The sequence below is a fragment of the Zosterops lateralis genome (assembly GCF_965231275.1).
Source record: "Zosterops lateralis genome assembly, chromosome: 31".
Classification (NCBI taxonomy): domain Eukaryota; kingdom Metazoa; phylum Chordata; class Aves; order Passeriformes; family Zosteropidae; genus Zosterops; species Zosterops lateralis.
This window is the reverse complement of record NC_139791.1, coordinates 5,101,331-5,119,515: the sequence shown is the minus strand read 5'-3', so window position 1 is coordinate 5,119,515 and position 18,185 is coordinate 5,101,331. Positions and strand designations below refer to the sequence as shown.

Sequence of the window (18,185 nt, the reverse complement as noted above, 5' to 3'; positions counted from 1 at the left end):
GGCTGCAGCAGGGACAGGCCATGGGCACTGCTGGGGCAGTGCTGATGCCTCAGGGCAGGGCCTGGGGGCTCCAGGCTCCTTGCCCAGGCTCTTTCCAGAACACGCCGAGGCCAATGCTCAGCACAGAAAAGCCCTGTGAGCAGCCCCAGGGTGGCCCTGGGCAGGCTGGTGGCAAACAGCATCACACCATGAGAACATTGTTTATGGGTGGCAGGATGATCTTACAAGTGCTTCAGAAATTGTCTGCAGGCTCCTGCAGTACCTGGTGCCGTTCTCTTGCTAGAGGCACCACAGGCCAGGGCGGCACATCTGGGCTGCTGTGTCTGGCTGTTCTGCTCCCTGTTCTTGGAAATGAGGAGGGGCTGCAGAGGCTCTGCAGGACTGACAGGATGGGCTTTGAGGCTGTGAGGAGAAGCTGAGGGACCTGGGCTGCTGCACTTTCTGAAGAGGAGGCTCAGGACTCATCGTGCCACTGCTGCAAGGGTGGTTTCAGAGAATCACAGAATCAGCAAGGTTGGAAAAGGCCTTGGAGATCATCAAGTCCAACCTGTGCCTTGACACCACCTTGTCTCCCCTAAGCCTTCTCTTCCCCTTGAAGGCCTTGTGAAGGGACTTTGCTGTTGTTTACATCAGACTCAGTCCCTGAGAGTGTGTACAAAATACTTTTTAACACTTCAAACTCAGAATACAATCTCCAAAGTTTCTTCAAGTTTTAATAAGTCTCACTGATAAAGTGTTTCCAGATCAGTTAGATCAGGAAATTGGTGAAGTGATGACAGGTGGGGACAAACAAGGCAAAGGTGTCTCTGATGCTGACCAAACCTGGATGTGTTTCAGGAATGCCAAGGGCCAAGGCCTGAGTCCCAGCCCCTGCCAAGGCACATCCTGTCCCTCCCTCAGTGCTCAGGGCTCTTCCCAGGCCACTGGGATGTGGGGATGTGCAATGCCAAGGGCAGGAGCATGGGGCGGCCCCTGCCAGGCTGCTGAGCAGGGCCAAGGAGGCAATGAGGCCCCAGGGCTGCAAGGGTCACTTGTCTCCTGCTCATGGCTCAGGCCCAGGCCCAGCAGCCATGGCCCAAGTGCTGCAGGAGTTGGCTGTGTCAGGGCCTTGCAGCTGCTGCCCATCCCTGTGGCCTGTGCAGCCCAGGCTGTCCTACGGTGTCCATGCCCTGCCCTCTGTCCCTGCAGGCTGTCGTCATCCCCCGGCTGCCCCAGCTGGCTGGGCCCTTCCTTTGCTGACAGCTCTGCCTCCTGCCTGCCTCTGCCTGGCCACACACAGCCTTGGGCTTGGTACCAGGCGGGTTAATTCCATTTTGCCGTGCCTTTGAATTTTTTAGCATAGGAACAATCCATGCAGGGTCTGGTTTCCCTGCATGGACAGCTGGAAGACAAGAGGAAGACATCTGGCTCAAGGGTGCAGTGATAGAAAAATTAAGGAGTGAATTTGGGAACTTGGTGTGGCTTTAATGGAAATGGGTAAATTGTAATATGCATTTAGCAACTGTATAGAAGCAATACACTGGTACAATTCCATGTCCATGTAAGGTTAGGAATTACCCTATGTTGGACCTCAGGCCTGAACAAATGATGCTCTCTTAAACACTAAAGCAGTGTTAAGGACTCTTATTCAGATATTTTAAACATTTGCTGACAGCAGAGCCTCACAGAACGAAGGGGTCAGCTGCGAGACCTTGGAACCTCATGGAACAAAGGGTCCATTGTGATGCAGTGGAACCCCTTGTAACCAAAGTTCCATTCTATCAGAGCAGGGGTTCATGGAGTCAAGGAGACCATATCTGAGAATATGAAAGCTCATGGAACCTTGGGGTCATTGTAACAGTGTGGGGCTGCATGGAACCAGTGGCCCATTGTGACACTGCAGAACCTTGTGGAATCAAGGTGATCATGTTATGCTACGGAACCTCATGGAAATGAGGATCCATGGTCACCCTGCAGAACTCAGACCATTGTTGACAATGTAAACACTCATGGAACCAAAAGTCCATCGTGACACAGCAAGGCCTCATGGAACCAAGGGTCCATTGTGGCTCTGTAGGGCTTCACAGAACCAAGGAGAACATTTGGACACTGTGGGGCCTCATGGAACCACCTGCCACTGTGACACAACGAGGCCACAGGGAACCAAGGGGCCCTTGTAGCATGGCAGGGCCTCATGGAATCAAGAGGACCATAGTGACACTGTGGGGCTCCATGGGACAAAGGGGCCATACTGACACCGTGGAAACAAGGAGGTCTTTGTACAGGGCATCCTGGGGCCAAGGAGGCTCTTGTGACACATGGGGCTTCGTGGAACCAAAAGACCATTGTGGGACTGCAGGGCCTCATGGACCAAGGGCACAAGAGTCCTACTGTGGGGCTCCAAGGGACCAAAATTGGTACTTATCCAGAAATCACTGTATGCAAGTGTTTCTCCCAGACTAAAACTGGCAGGATCGCTGGCCTGGCTCACCTTGACTTCTGGTGGTCGCCTCTGATCTGTGCTGGAAATTCTGGGGCTCTGTGCTTTCCTTCCTATGGGAAAGAAATTGTCTTCTCATGCAGGTGCTCATGGCTGAAATTGGGATTCTGCCTCCAAAATTCCATATAACCAAGATATGGAATCCAAGATATTGATTCCATTGCTCTCCAATGAAAGCTGCCAGACCACACAGCTCTGGCTGGCCTTGGCTTCTGGTGGCTGCTGTTCATCAGCCCCTGAAACACTGGGGCTCTGTGCTTTCCTTCCAGTGGAGACCAGGGTGACACTTCAGGGCCTCATGGATCCAAGGGACCATTGTTACACTGTGGGAATTCATGGAACTAAGGGGATCACTGTGGCACTGCTGGGCTGCATGGTCCCAAGGGGCCAGTGTGAAGCAGCAGGTCTTTGTGGAACCAAGAGGCCATTGTTGCATTCCAGGGTCTCGTGGAACCAAAGGGCCATTGTGATCCTGCAGGGCACCGTGGATCCATGGAGACCATTGTGGCATTGCAAGGCCCCCTGGAATCATGGAGACCATGGTGACACTGCAGGGCCCCACTGAACCAAAGGGCCACTGTGACCCTGCTGGGCCTCATGGAAGCAAAGGGGCCATTGTGACACCTCAGAAGCAAGGAGAACACTGTGACACTCTGGGGCCTCATGGAACCAAGGGAACATGGAACAGATCTGGCTGGTTTGGCCTCCCAGGGGCCACCTGACAGGTCCAGCTGATCTTGGAATGCTAAAGGGCTGCCTCTCATCAGCCCCTGGAGCACTGAGGCCCCATGCTTTCCTTCGTATGGAAAAGAATCATCCATCTTTCCAGGTGCCCACAGCCAAAATTGATACTCCCCTTGAAAAATTCCTTATATGCAAGTGTGATGAACAGGTGTGATTTGTGCTGATAAAATTGAAACAGTAATCAATATCTAAAAATATTAAAATAATAGTTAAAATGTAACTTTGAGGAGAGGGAGGGGGAAGGTCCCCCCCTCGTCTCCAGATGTTCAAATGAAGAGCAGGAAGACAGGAAAAAAGGCTGAGATAAAGAAGCTATATTTGTCTGGATAAAGTTCTGGGGGAAAGCCAGAAAAATGTTAATTAAAACAAATTTATTGCTTCTATGTACCATGAAATTAATCAGATCTCCTTATATAAGTTAGAATTATATAACAGCAACTTAATCTGCTTGTGTAACTCAAGGGGTCATCAATTGGGCAGGGAGGAAGACTTTGAGCCTTTCTCACATGCGACCCCCGAGGTGGGGAGACCCCCGGAAAGGGGATGATGGAGCGTGTGCAGTAGAGGTGGTGATGGGTGGAGATAAGGCCAGTGATGTAAATTTTATGAATCAAAAATAGGTGGAAAGGAGTGTTAACATAGATTCACATAGATTATAAAAATCCAAACAAGGTTTTTTTGGCTTTGTACAGGAAACAGGAGATCAAGGTCCTGCCCCGTGCCCTGCGGTAGGTACCCCGCGGTAAATCTTTTGCTCTTGTATTATTAAGAACCAATATATATTATTTACTATTTCCAAACTATCGTAACTTTAAGGTGCTAAAATTAAAATTGCTGCTATAATTTATTTTGTTTTGCTCTTCTTTTTGGATTGGATAATTAGGCAGCACATCTGTTTATATCACAAGGGTTCTCCCAGACAAAAGCTGCCAGGACAGAGAGCTGTGGCTGGCCTTGGCCTCTGATGGTCGCCTCCATCTCAAGGAAGCCCTGAGGAAAGGATTTGAATAGGTTTGACTACTGGAACATCAATGAATCTCTCATCCTCTGAAAAACTCAGATCCTTTTCTGATCACAAGTGTCTTTTTCTTTTCATTGTGTATTATGCATGAAATATTCTTTTCTGTTACAGATTTCCTCAGGGAAGGAGGACATGATTTATATCTAGATCTTGGACTGCCCTAACTGAGGCCTGACCTGAGGCCTTGCTGAGGCCTTGAAGTCTGTGATGCAGTTAAAATTACTTGGTAAAGTTGTGGTGCAGTTAGAATTAGATATTAAGGTGTCAGGAAAAAATAATGGGGTTTTGAAGGTCACTGAATAGAGTTGTTAATAGGTACGTGTTAGCCACCTTAAAAGTAAACCAAATATTGTGTGTTTGCATTCTTTCCTCTGCTGTGTGCCAATGAAAATGTAACTGTAAACTATGTAGAAATGTATATAAGCTGCCTTTCCGAATGAAATAAAAGAAGAACATAGTGGTAACCATAGTGGTTGGACCTGGGTTGCTTCTGTCCAACTCTTTCTTATATTTAAGATAACCCTGGCAAGTTAGTGGCGCCTGAACACCAGGGACAACCTTCGCTTAAATGCATTTTGATTGCTTAAACGTGGAAATCGTCTAGATGTGAGTTTATTTGAGGATTATAGTTTAAAGACAGGAAGAATCCTCGAGGGTTCTAGCTTAAATACAGGAAGAACCCTCACTGGAAGACTCCTTGTTTGGACCTGACTCGGACCAGGCTTATAAGCTGAGCGGACCGAGACCGGACAGACTGAGTGGAAAGGAGCGGGGGGTTGGAACCACAGCGATGGTTGTCTGACCCTGAAGAAAAGCGTCAGCACCACCCCATGGAGGAAGGTGAGCCGCAGTGGGGAGAGAAGGATCAAAGCAAGCATGGACACAGATCTCAGTGCAGTGGTGCAGCTTTTGTTCAAGATCTTCTCTAGGAAAGGAGAAAAAGTGAAGGAAAGTGAGTTAGAGCAGTTGGCCCTGGGGTCCAGGAAAAAAGGGAAGTTACATAAGCCATCCTTGATACTCAGTACCGCAGAATGGAGAGAGGTTGGAGAACTGCTTTGGGACTCGACAATTTCCAGAGGGAAAGATGGAAAGAGTGCCCGTGAGCTTGGTGTTGTATGGTGAAAGGTGCATTGTACCTTGCAAGTTGCCTCTGCTGAGAAAAAAGCGGCTGCGGCAGCAATCCAGGCTTTCAAATGGGCAGGACAGGCAAAACCAGAAATCCCATCCCTCCCATCTCAAAAGCCCACCAAAGTCACGAAACTTTTCAGCATTTACAACTGTCTGATTCATGGTCTGAGCACACCCGTCAGCCCCACCCCACAGAATGTCCTTGATCATGTGATTCAGGCAGAGGACTTGTCTCCTCAGCCGCTGAGACAGACTGAGAGCGAACAGGAAATGGCTCAGCCTCCAGACTCTGTGAGCGTGGATTGAGGCGGGGACTCAGGGGGAGCTGAGGGCAGAGATGGGCAGTCCCAAATGACGCAGCACAGAGGCAGAACACGAGGCAGAGACCAGAGTGACATGGCGGCAAGGGCGGAGCTGACCCTCCGTCAGTGCACATGGGTGCAGAGTGACCCAGAGCAAAGGGAGCGTGTCACTCGCCAGCGCGCGGCGGCGCACAGCGATACCGAGCACTCACCCTCCCCCGTGGGGGAGAAGCGGGCTCCACAGTCCTGGCAACCACAGCACACATGGCAACAAGAGCGACAGCAGCTGCAAGAACAGAGACAACAACGCCGTCACACAGCCCCAAACCAACAAAGTGCCCTCTCCCCTCTGACTCTGACACTGATTCAGAAGCTTCAGACAGTCAAGTGACTGCTTTTGCAGCCCGTGGCAGACAGCAATCACAGAGACAGTCCCAGTGTGTCACTGCCCCACCACACAAAAGGCATTCATCCAATTTGCATCAAGTCATCTCCAAACTTGCTCAACTGTCACACCATCATGACAGATGAGAGAGCAACAAACAGCTGCAAGCCTTCAACCTAGAGCCCAGAGGGACCATAGCCCCTTTCTATCTTCACCAGCAATGCCACCTGTTTGTTCAGTGTCAATGCCAGCTTTTGCAACAAATCCAATTGACAAACACTGAGCTGCAATTGCCAAAGCAGCAGTCATGGATGGAGATTGTGATGCAGCTAATGCCCTCTCCTGTCCTGTTTTAATTGCCAACGGCACTGCAAGATGGGAACCATACGACTGGAAAGTGTTCCAGAAAGCCAAAGAGACCATCACAATCTACAGACTCAGATCAGAGGCAGCGAAAACATCATTCATTACATCTACACCGCTGACCTCCTTTGCCCAGCTGATTGTACCAGCATTGCATCATTGCTTCTCACACCATCGCAGCTTCTCATCTTTGAGCGAGAATGGAAGCATCTGGCTGTAGAGGAAGCTGGCAAGCATCGACAAGTAGGTGATCCACTTTATGCAATCCAGCATAACATGTTAACTGGGCATGGAGCATATGCTTCATCTGCTGTGCAGCTCACCTACCCTGTTGAAATGCATCAATTGGCTCGATCACTAGCTCTCAGAGCCATACTGCTTGTCCCAGATAAAAAGAAATCATCACCTTACTCTACCATAAAACAAGGAGCCACTGAACCTTATGGACAATTTATAGACAGATTCGCAGCTGCTTTGAAGGATGCAACAGATTTGACATCAGATGTGCAAGATCATCTGTTTTGTTCTTTAGCTTTTGAAAATGTCAATTCACGCACCAGAACCATTTTAGCCACACTTCCTCAAGGAAGCCCTGTTGATGAAATGTTAATGAGAGCAACTCGAGCAGAACAAAACAGTCAGAATGCAGCATTCATGGCAACCATGCACGATGCAATCAAACACCAAGAACACATCATTGCTGCTGCTTTGGCAAATGGTAAATCCAAGATCAAGTCTTCACATCGCAACATACCAACTAACGTAATTTGTTTTTGATGTGGCAACACAGGTCATGTTAGACAGTTATGTCGAAAGCCTGTGTGGTGCCAAAAATATAACCTTGACAGCCATGCCACTGAGGTTTGCCGAAGATTGGGAAACTTCAAACGCAGCACATTTTGGCACCGCACAAAGACACAAATCGATGCCCTGACCCAAAAGATCCCAGCAATGGATTTTTAGTTAAAAACAAACCTGCCACTTGGGGGAGTCTTGGTGTAGATGTAGAAAAAACTGCAGAAGTCACTCTACAAGATAAAGAAGTTACAATGATTCCCACCAATGTCTGTGGCCCAATGTACAGTGTCACGTCTCTCATTGGAGGTTTTCTCCTTGGCAGATCCACCACGAGAAAACAAGGTGTGATTGTGATCCCAGGACTCATTGATGCATATTTTATCGCACAAGTTCAAATTTTAGCTTATGCCCTGCAACCACCTGTGACAATTCCAAAGGGCAGCAGAATTGCTCAAATGGTAGCTCCTGAAAATTTCTTACCACATCGCCAACGTCCAAAAGAACCAGGCTTTGGCTCCACTGGCCATGATGTCTTCTTCACTTTGGACTTGACAAATCGCCCATTCAGAACCGTGCGCTTGCAGTGTGCTTCTCATCAAATTAAGCTAAAACTACTCCTAGACACAGGATCAGATGTTTCTATACTGAATCAATTGTATTGGCCTTGTGACTGGCCTTTGCAGTCTCCGACCAACCACATCATCGGATTGAGTGGAATGAGAAATTCTGCAATCAGCGCAGATCCCATTCGCATCAGTTTTAGGAACAATCGAGTTATTGTAGCATGACTGTAAGTCATGTCTTTGCCTGTCAGGCTTCCAGGATTGTTGGGCAGAGATGTGTTGTCCCAGCTTGGTTTGGTTTTAACCACAGATGAGCATTTTTCCTAATGGCCACTGCAGAGCAGCCACCCATTCTAAAGATTACTTGGTTGACCGATAACCCTGTATGGGTCGAGCAGTGGCCCATGACTAAAACAAGGCTGAAAATTGCAGAACAGCTGATTCAAGAACAACAACTTGATGCTGGACACATTCGACCATCTGTCAGTCCGTGGAACACTCCAATTTTTGTCATTCCGAAAAAATCAGGTAAATGGAGACTGTTGCCCGACCTGCGAAAAGTCAATGAACAGATGCAGGCCATGGGTGCCTTGCAACCTGGCCTGCCAGCACCAACCCTGATACCGCAAGGGTGGAGCATCGTTGTCATTGATTTAAAGGACTGTTTCTTTACCGTTCCATTCCACCCACAGGACACTCAACATTTTGATTTTACAGTGCCATCAATTAATAGAGCTGCTCTAATAAAAAGATATGAGTGGGTTGTTTTACCAAAAGGCATGAGAGATTCTCCATGTGTCAGTTGTTTGTTGACTGGGCCTTGTGACCAATACGTCAACACTTCTCTGACACACCGATCTACCATTACATGGATGACATTCTCATTGCTACAAAGTGATCACTGCCAAAGACAAAAATAGACTGGCTGATTTGGCAATTAGAGCATCAAGGACTGACAGTTGCACCAGAAAAAATACAGTGATGAGCCCCTTGGAAATACTTAGGTTGGCTGATCACAGATGCGCAGATCCATCCCCAGAAAGTTACCCTGCATGACCACATTACCACTTTGCATGATGCTCAGAAACTTTTTGGAGACCTGCAAGGGGTTTGAACCACTGTAGGCATTACCAATGATGACTTGTTACCGTTCCTGCCATGGCTTCGTGGCAGTGATGCCAACAGTTCACGAGTTTTTACCCCCGAACAACAAAAAGCTTTAATGCATGTGAGTGAGAAACTTCAGTGTGGATGGAGTGCCCATCGTGTAGAACTTCTTCCATTGTCATTTTTCCTTTCCAATGCTGAAGCTTGCCCACTTGCCATTGTTTTTCACTGGCAGAAGAAAAAGGGGGAGAACCAATCTGACCAAAATTTTGATTCTGCAGCAATTGTAATTGAGTGGGTGTTTCTGCCCGTGCAGCCAAAGTGTCGTGCCATGAGCAGAACAGATGCTTTTGCAGCACTGATAAAAGGCAGAGACAGAATTGTAGAAATAGACGGGAAAGAGCCAGCAGACATCAGTTATTCCCGTGAAAGATGAAGACTTGGAATGGCTGTTGAAACACTCAGCTGCATTGTAAGAGGTGTTGTTGGGTTTTGCAGGTGTGGTTCACAACAAGCAGCCAAAAGGTCTGATGTGGCATCTGATCACACATCACTGATGGTTGGAAAGGCCTTTGTGTTCACTGAAACCAGTGGAAGGCAGAACGGTGTTCACAGATGCTGGTTGAAAGACAAAAAAGGCTGCATGTGTTTGGCAGCAACAAGGGGAATGGCTGCAACATGTACTTAAAGGAAAAGCAGAAGATACACTTCAAACCCTTGAGTTGAAAGCCGTGTGTTGGGCTTTGCAGACTTGGAACAAAGAACCACTCAATGTTGTGTCAGATTCTCTGAACGTAGTTGGAGTTGTGCAGAGAATCAAAGATGCACTCCTCAGGCAAACCCAGAATCAGTGTCTTGGAGAACTGTTTTTACAGCTGATAAGTTGAACCAGTGTTGAACCAGCGCCATCATGTCTTCTGTGTTATGCACATCTGAAGCCATCCGTGCAACAGAGGTTTGGGAGAAGGCAATGCATGAGCAGATGCTGCAGTCAGCTGTGTTGTCCATGTTCCCTCTCAGAACAAGTTTGAAAAGGCTCGCAACAGCCATGAGACATTTCATCAAAATGCACAAGCCTTGCACCGACAATTTCAGATTCCTTTGAGTGATGCACAAGGAATTGTGCGTGCCTGCCCCCAGTGTAGTCATCATAGGCCTGGACTGGGGCTGGGCACAAACCCAAAGGGACTGAAAGATTTAGAACTGTGGCAAATGTATGTGACTCATATCCCAGAATTTGGAAGATTGAAATACGTCCATGTCACAATTGATACCTATTCTAAGTTTATTTGGGCGACAGCACAGCCAGGGGAAAAAGCTTTATAGAAAGGCATCTGTGTGTTTGCTTTGCAATCATGGGTGTGCCTGTGGAAATCAAAACTGACAATGGTCCAGCTTATGTTGGTCAGCGAGTTGCCAGATTTATGCAGAAATGGGGGGTGAAACATCCCACAGGGATCCCTCATTTTCCCACAGGTCAAGCTATTGTAGAAAGAGCAAACTGCACCCTGAAAGAATATCTTGCAAAGCAAAAGCAGACTGATGACCTTGATGTAGTTAGTACGTTGTCAAAAGCATTGTTTACTTTGAATTATTTATGTTTAGCGGAAGGTAAAGAAGAGTCTGCGGTCATGATACATCATCATGCAGTAAAAGAGAGGAGGACACAGGCAATTCCAGGACTTTATGTTTATTATAAAAACATGCCTACAGGTGAATGGCAAGGACCAAGTCAAGTGTTGTTTAACGGTCGAGGATACATGTGTGTGTCCACAGACACTGGTCCTGTCTGGGTGCTGAGTCAATTTACCCGTGTGTGTCCTCCAGCAAGAATACCATCGGACAGTGAAAACAATCTGGACGACAACGACCTGCCTGGAACATCTTCAGATGATTCTGACCCCAATTAGAATTAAGTTTTAGATGTGTGAAATAAGTAGTTTGTATAATTATATTTGTAAAAGTTAAGTTATTATAAGTTGTAAGTATTTTTAATAGAACACTGAAGGTAAACACCAAAAGTACCAGCAAAATGCTGTGGGTTGAACTGCTTATTCTCTATATTGTGTTAACAGGAAATGTATTTGGAGTGCTCGACATCGACAAAACACAAAACATCTGGGTCACATGGGCCAATTGAACTGGACAAGATTAATTTTGTCTGTCTTTAGCGACACCGTCCAGTCCTTTTCGCACCTGTTTAATTGGAGTTCCATTGCTTTCAATGACAGAGTTCAAAAACTGGACTCAAGCCAAAATATATCCAAATCTGACAGAGGCTTGGAATGCATGGTGCCATCAGCCCATTGGGTCCACTCATACCCAGTGTGAAAACTGGAGTGAAAATCATAAAATCCCTAGAAATTATTTAGGAGCACAAGTTGTTGCAATTGCACAAGATCTTAAAGTAGTAGGTACTGAGCCACAGGAATTCGATCTCCTTGGTTCTGTACCAAGTAATTATTGTTTGACATTTGGCCACGTACGACAATCCAAAGTTGGCAACACTTGATTGTTTCCTAAATCCCCGTTGCATTATAGCAATACAGAGTACTGCAACAATTGGACACAGTTTGTAGCACCACCATGAGATGCTACAAGAAAATTGCCACCTGGAATTTTCCTCATCTGCGGGAATTGAGTCTGGTCAGCAGTACCCCAGAGAGCTGCAGGGGGCCCATGTTACTTTGGGAAATTAACCCTGTTTGCTCCTTCCATTCATCAAATTACAAAATTTTCACAAACACCTCGACGATCCAAATGCAATGTTCTTGAGTTAGATTCCACCTGTAAATCTTCAGTATCATTGTGGGGTTCCCCAACTGTAATAGTAGCATCAATTTTTGCTCCAGGAGTTGCATCAGCACAAGCTCTGACCCAGTTATGAACCTTAGCTTGTTGGACATCCAAACAAATTAATATAACATCTAATATGTTAAGTGAGCTCTCAGCGGATGTTTCATCTGTGTGCCATGCAGTGCTCCAAAACAGAGCTGCCATCAACTTCCTTCTCCTTGCTCAAGGGCATGGATGTGAGGAATTTGAAGGCTTGTGCTGCATGAATTTGTCAGATCACTCACAGTCAATTTATGAACAGCTCAAATAACTCCAAGGAGTAATATGGGGAAAATTGTCATTGTCAATACCCTGTTTGATAACTGGATCAGCTCATTTGGAATTGCTGGTTGGATCAAAGATTTGATCCATTTTGGAATCATCTGTTCATTGTTATTATAGTTATATTATTAGTTGTGCTTTGTTTGTTAAAATGTATGCGGGATGCAATCAATTATGCCTTTGACTAAGTTTGGGGAGTTCAAAAAGAAAGGGGGATTTCTTACAGATTTCCTCAGGAAAGGAGGTCATGATTTATATTTAGACCTCCTTGAACTACCCTAACTGAGGCCTACCTATCCTGACTGGGGCCTGACTTGAGGCCTGTTAAGGCCTTCAAGACTTTGGCGCAGTGAAAATTCCTAGTGAGCTGTGGCGCTGTTAGAAATAGATATTAAGGTGTTTGGGAAATATAAAAGAGTGTTGAAGGTCACGAAACAGAGTTGTTAGTAGTCGTGTGTTAGCCACCTTAAGAGTAAACTAAATAATGTGTGTTTGCATTCTTTCCTCTGCTGTGTGCCAATGAAAGGGTTATTACATATATAAACTATGTAAAGTTCTATATAAGTCGCTGTGCAGCACGTAATAAACAAATCACGTATGATTAACCACACTGGTCGGATCAGTGTGAGTTCTGTCTAACCCTCTAACATTATTAGTGGTAACCCTGGCTTCAAGTTACCATGAGCAGAGAAGTAAGAGAGTCTGGATCATTACCAACCAACAACTCTGCACAGAAGGCTGAAATAATTGCCTTAACCCGGGCTTTAGAATTGGCAAAAGGAAAGAAAACAAATATTTATACAGACTTGACGTATGCATTTGGGGTAGTTCATGCACATGAATCCATTTGGAAGGAGAGAGGACTACTGAACTCACAAGGGAAAAATATTAAACATGCACAGGAAATACTGAGACTGTTATATGCAGTGCAGCTGCCTGAGAGGGTAGCAATCATGCACATCAAGGCACACCAAAAGGTGAGCTCTGAATTGGAAGAAGAGAACATGCTGGTGGACAGAGAGGCAAAAGATGTAGCCAAAGGTGAGGTACCCGACGAGACAGTTGAGGCAGCACTGATTCCAGATGGAAAAATTTCTATTGAAGGTAAGCCAGTATACAATAAGAACGACAAGAAACTTATTAAAGCAGAGAAGGCAAGTTATAATCAGGAAGGATGGGCTGTGACAGAAGGAAGGGAAACTTGTAGTACCCTCCTATTTGTTATGGTCAGTGCAAAAGGAACATGAAAAAGCACACTGGAGAATAGATGCCTTGTATAACCATCTGAGAGAAAGAATTTTGGCTAGAAAATTACAAGGTACAGTGATACAGGTAACCTGTCAGTGTAGTCTTTGTTTCCCTAACAAACTAACCCTATACTAAACCTAACTAAACCTAACTACACCTAACTAACAATAGAAACACTCTAAAACCAAAAATTAGGCCAACTGGGAAAGGTTATGGGCCCGGGCAACAGTGACAAATTGATTTCATGGAATTACCCAGGAAAGGGGGTTATCATTACTTATTGGTATTAACTGATACCTTTTCAGGATGGCCAGAAGCTTTCCCCACTCGGACAGCTAAGGCATGAGAGGTAACAAAGCCCTGTTACAAGAGATAATACCGTGTTTTGGAGTTCCAGCCGTTAAATTCTCCGATAGAGGGCCCTCCTTTATTTCAAAAATTGTGAAGCAAATTAGCCCCCCCCGGGGGATAGATTGGGAACTGCATACCCCATATCACCCTCAATCAAGTGGTCAGGTGGAAAAGATGAATCATTTGATTAAGCAACAAATTGTAAGACTGAGACAAGAGGCAAATTTGCCTTGGCCTCAAGCTCTCCCATTGGAATATTGCAAATTTGAACAAAGCCAAGGACAAAAGAGAAATTAAGCCCTTTTGAAATATTATATGGAAGACCATATGCAGTTCAAGAAGGAACACCACCTGTTCAAGTAGGAGAGGAAACGCTACACAGGTATATGGTGGCCCTGAATAAACAACTAAAAGAAGCTGAAAAATGTGTGGCTGGGGCTCAAAACAGAGAATTAGATGGACCAGTACATGATGTACAACCAGGGGGTTATGTATATGTTAAGTCTTTCGCAGAGGAGACCCTGGAACTGCAGTGGGAAGGACCATTTTAGGTGCTCCTTACTACCTTCACTGCAATCAAGATCAAAGAACAGAAGGCTCAGATCCATCACTGCCGAGTGAAGAAAACCCCCAAAGGAGTTCGGAAAGTTACACCAGGCAACGGTGAACTGGAGCTGAAACTCACTTGGAACAGTGAATAGATGGGCTTATAGTGGTCATAGACATGATTAGGAAAGTTGTAAGTGCTGTGGTCATAGCAGGAGCTAATCCAGTACTGCACAGGGATAATGTAACTGGGATATACTGGTGCCAAGGGAAGGCTCATGATCCTCATTCTCGTGAAGCTACTACAAGTTATGAAAAATCACAAATGCAAGTCTGTGGGAAGGAAGAAATGTTTGGTGATGCAACTATGCATTCATACAAGATGGATTTCATGAGGCCTGCCATCCACCCATGAAACTCATCTGGATCAGTCCTGAATGCTGTGACAAATGCTTGACCAAGTGTCCTGAGTTTAGACTTCAAATAGAGGGGTGTGTAATAAGGGGGTGTGATCTTGACTTTAACATTACTCACATATGCACCCAGTATCATGAAGACAAGGCTAAGACTACCCCAACAGTGCCAAGAAAGACTGTGACTACCCAAATGCCAGCTATTCCAGAAGAGGAGGAAAAGCCTATAATTCCTGTAGTTACTAGAATTGGGCCATATGCTCTTAAGAAAACAGGAAATCAGAGGTTATTGATTAACCTGGAATGGTCTCTGGAACAAGTAGAAATGGGATTGCAAGTAAATGCTTCTGCCAGCCCACCAGAGTGTGCCCCATTTCTCAGAAACTCTTTTATGGATTGGACTACTTGGCTCCAAAAGCGTATGCCCTCTAATTTCAGGAGCAAGAGAGATTTCACTGGGTTTCTAGGAACAGGATTGAGAGTGTTAAACACAATAGATTCAGAAGTGTTAATGAATAAATTGACCATCAAGGGGAGTGATTTAGTTAAATTACAGTAACCTTTACAATCTTCTTTACTAGCCCTAAGTAACAGTCGTTGGAAGTTGTCCAAAATATTACCAGAATGGGAAAGCATGGAAGAAGGGGATTGTGAGGAAATAATCAATGCACTGGGCACAGCCAGTGAAAACATCTCACTGGCTCCTGGGTGTACTCAAGCACAACTGTGGATGCAATCAGTGGCTGCCGCAGTCATCAGGGAGGGTGGAGAAGGACCATTCCCTGCTGAAATCTGAAAAATTGTTGGGGATAATGCATCCAACATGGAAAGGCAACTTCAGTCTTGGTGGATCTTAGTCAGTTTCACCTATAAGCCTGTGACTAGTATGGTGACAGTCTTTGTTTTAACTATACCCAGCGCATCAGTGAGCTTAATTCACCCAAGAGTCTCTTTAGGATTAAATCATGAGGGGACTGTATTGTACCCTTTTAGACACAGAATGTGGGTACAAGAAATTGAGGGGAAGTGGCAAACCATTAATCTAGAGCCCTGTTCCATGAGGAAACAACTGGGGTACATTTGTGAAGGGACACCTGAAGGGGGGATAAGGACACACATTTGGATACAGACCAAAGCATTTGCCACTTTGAAATGCATTCAGGCAATCAGACAACTTTGCTTCTGTATATAGGACAAGGTTGTGTCTCTCTCAGGACTGCATGCTCCACCATAATGATAGACAATCTAATCATGAATGAGACTCAATCTATGTGTCTGTAATTTTGTTAAAATTGAAGGATGTGACTTTTCCTATCAGGCACCTGTAATATCATATCAATATGTAAAGGCTAACCTAGATACTGTACAAGAAATTGTGCCTGTGCCCATAGGAATGAGTTTGACTTTAGTTGCTCAATTATTAAGCATCATAAATTGAAAGAAATTTTAAAAGAAATTAGAGGTGCAGGGAAAAAGACTTTGATCATGATACACCATGACACAGAGACCATCAAAGGGGTCTTTAAGCAATTTGAAGAACACCTGTGTCATCATTGGTGGGATGTTCTTTTTGGATGGTCACCCACAGAAACCAGCATATTTAATGCCTTAATTAATTTTATCATTGTATTGCTTATTTTGATTAGCATAAGCTTGATTTTGTCTATTGTGATACTTGTTTGGAATTGGAGGATGCTGCAACAGATGGCAGCCCTAACCTTACTATCAAAAGCGTATGGTTTGGTTCTGAGAGATACTAGACATATGCCTTGGGTAGATGAAGAGGAATCTGTATACTGAGTAAAAGAATTTACTGATTTTAAATAAGAAGTGAGATATGAGACATGGACTTTAAAGAAATAAGGATTGTTGCAATGTGCATTTTGAGCTTTCTAAAGTTCTGTATGTTTTGTTATCAGTTCTGTAATGGTTTATACCTACCCCTCACATTCCCATTCCCCTGTAGCCCGTCCCTGACAACAGATCTTGTCAATCACTGTCACCACACCCTAAAGCTTGAGTGCTCTGGCAAAAGCCAGGTGACTCAGGCAGGCTTCAGGTTTCCCCACTCCTCTTTTGCACCCAAAATGGCCATGCCAATGCCCCCTGTTCCTAAGTCACTGCCCTTCATTCCCAAAGGTAACACCCCCTTTATTTAAGGGCATGAAAGCCCCACAAAACTTCACCTGCACCTGGGCTTCAGCCTGAATAAAACCCTCCTGATCCCCAAGTGTGAGTCCGCTCCTTCTTCCAGCCAGGAACACGTCTCTGTCTGGGATTTGGACCCACAGATATAACTTGTTTATATGGTTGCCTGAAGAGCAGGGCTGGCTGGTGGACAGCTCAGAAATAACTGTAAAGGATTTTAAAGAAGTTAAGATTTTAGCTAAAGATAAGCTTTGTTGGAATTAATTAAAGTAGATAGATAGGCTTTGCTAAAATTAAAAGTTACTTGAGAGAAACCTGATTTGGATTAGCCCTCCTGGACCTGAATAACGCATTGCTTGTCAACTTTATGTTTGTTTAGTCGTGTTTATAATGAGGAATAGAGAATCTGATAAATAGATTTTAGGAACACAAGACAATTATGGAACATCCCATTCCCAGAAATGCATTGAAAGTCACAAAACCAGGAAACAGGAGTCCTACCAAGGGTTCATTTGCCACATTTGCATTGAAAAGGTAGAAAGGTAAGAACGAGTAAGACTTCATTCACCTCTTCATTTCAGGACCCTTCCCCTCCCTTGAAAGGGACCACCGACCCATTTCAAAGCACAAACTATGCATGCTCAATAGCTTTTTAGCTAATTACCATACAAAGTGGGGAATGGGACATACCAGGGTTATGAATATGCATTTCTCTTTTGGGTATTCAATACTTTTGTAAATAAAAGGACTGTGAGCATCTGAAAATTGCAGGGTTTATTTGGGAGCAATCTCACATGCTGCCTGGAATTGTAATATATATATCCTTTCTAACTTTAAACTGTTAGAGTGTTTTTTTCCATCACAGTTGGGTATCAATACTAGATCAATATCCATATTTTTAATTAGTCAGCAGCAGGAGCCATCCCCAAAAGTGTTGCCTGCTGTCCCTCCCTCTAATGCCAGACTCCAAAAGCCCAAACCACCCCATCCCACCATTCCAAACCCCAATGAAACAAACTTCATCTCACCACCACAGTTGCATTATCACTTTACACTGCCCCATGCTATCCCACCACATCCCATCACATCACATTACACCCGATCCTGTCCCAGACAGGAAGCCCTGTCCAGCTGGGCCTTGGACACTTCCAGGGATTTGGGGGCAGCCATAGACTCTGGGGCCAACCTGGCCCAGGGCCCCACCGCCCTCCCAGGCTACAAGTCCATGCCCACATCCCATCTCAGTCGGGCCCCGGCAGCGCAAAGCCCTTCCCTGTCTCCTCTCCCTGCAGGCCCTTGCCAAGGGTCTCTCTCAGCCAGCAATTGCCGCTCCTCCCTGCTCTGGGCCGGGAGCTGCAGGGTGACTTTTTGCCCGTGGCCCCGGCCCGGCCCAGAGCCGGGTCCAGGACCTTTCCCCGCGCCTCTGCGGCCGCCGCCTCCCTTCGCCCGCAGCCCAGCAGACGCAGCTGGCA

General features: G+C 45.6%; 1 protein-coding gene across 1 annotated transcript in view; it reads left to right on the top strand.

Moving 5' to 3' along the window:
• LOC310920762 (olfactory receptor 14J1-like) overlaps positions 1 to 18,185 on the top strand; it is a gene marked incomplete at its 3' end in the record, with an annotated part of 1,005,486 nt that overhangs the window by 729,342 nt on the left and 257,959 nt on the right. The window lies entirely within an intron of this gene.